Source organism: Oratosquilla oratoria, chromosome 22 (assembly GCF_046742065.1).
Source record: "Oratosquilla oratoria isolate Oo_2021 chromosome 22, ASM4674206v1, whole genome shotgun sequence".
Classification (NCBI taxonomy): domain Eukaryota; kingdom Metazoa; phylum Arthropoda; class Malacostraca; order Stomatopoda; family Squillidae; genus Oratosquilla; species Oratosquilla oratoria.
In genome coordinates, this window is record NC_134798.1 from 5,250,171 (window position 1) to 5,251,428 (window position 1,258).

Sequence of the window (1,258 nt, forward strand, 5' to 3'; positions counted from 1 at the left end):
AGAGAGAGAGAGAGAGAGAGAGAGAGAGAGAGAGAGAGAGAGAGAGAGAGAGAGAGAGAGAAAGAGAGAGAGAGAGAGAGAGAGAGAGAGAGAGAGAGAGAGAGAGAGAGAGAGAGAGAGAGAGAGAGAGAGAGAGAGAGAGAGAGAGAGAGAGAGAGAGAGAGAGAGAGAGAGAGAGAGAGAGAGAGAGAGAGAGAGAGAGAGAGAGAGAGAGAGAGAGAGAGAGAGAGAGAGAGAGGGGGAGAGAGAGAGAGAGAGAGAGAGAGAGAGTGAGAGAGAGAGAGAGAGAGAGAGAGAGAGAGAGAGAGAGAGAGAGAGGGGAGGAGAGAGAGGGGGGAAGGGAGGTTCGGAGCATAGCGGTACAGTGGTGGAGTTCTTCAGTTTGCGTCAAAAGTTACTCTTTCTCAGCAATTTCCATGTGGCGAGGATATTGGTTCTAACCTTTCATTCTCCCAAAGGGAACTGTGTATTCCAACCACAGTATACTTGTATTGCTTTTCATAGTAGTTTAGCAGCGAATCTATCTATTTTTGGGCACAATAACACGTCACAGTGCGGATAAAACTTCTCTACATTCTTTCGTGAATTGAGATAATTCTCAAATTGTAAAAGGATGATGCGTGACTCTGGTCAGTTGGGGTTTTACTTGAAAGAGTATACATTATATTCGTACATGTATTATATATATATATATATATATATATATATATATATATATATATATATATATATGCATGTTATGTAATAGGTGGGTAGATATATATATAGGCTGATAGATACATGCGTATTTACTGTAGAATTTTTCATCTTTGTCATTTATGATTTTACAATTTATGTGATGATGTTGATTTTGCAATAAGTAATGATGTATAGCCCCGTAGACACTTTGTTAGCCTTTGCCCATTTCATAACTTGACAATTTTTAAACGTGAACACTCCGTTTCTCTTCAAGGTTGGACTAGCGAGGGTCGACAATCCCCCTCCGCCAGCCTCAGGAGCCTGGTTTGATCTCTCAACTGCAGAGGATAGACCTCTCTTCAACTCCTTCAGGTTATTCTTCTTCTACTTCTCCTTCTTCTTCCTGACCTATACTCTCTTGGTGTAGTTCGTGATGTCGTCATAACAGTGACGTCACTAGTCGGTGACGTCACCCTTTGTGGTGGCGTACCTTTTACTTGTGTCGTCACTGTTTGTACTCTGGGAAAAAAATCGCTGTTGTTTGATTTTTATTTATTTATTTATTTATTTTATCTATCTA

At 40.7% G+C, this 1,258-nt stretch overlaps 1 protein-coding gene across 1 annotated transcript in view; it reads left to right on the plus strand.

Annotated features, from left to right (window-relative positions):
• Window positions 1–956: 956 nt before the first annotated feature.
• The window catches only part of LOC143037201 (uncharacterized), a 35,747-nt gene continuing 35,445 nt past the window's right edge, over window positions 957–1,258 (plus strand). The window contains exon 1 of the mRNA XM_076205319.1: window positions 957–1,050. The gene's annotated coding sequence lies outside the window, so the exon portion shown is untranslated. The remainder of the gene's footprint in view (window positions 1,051–1,258) is intronic.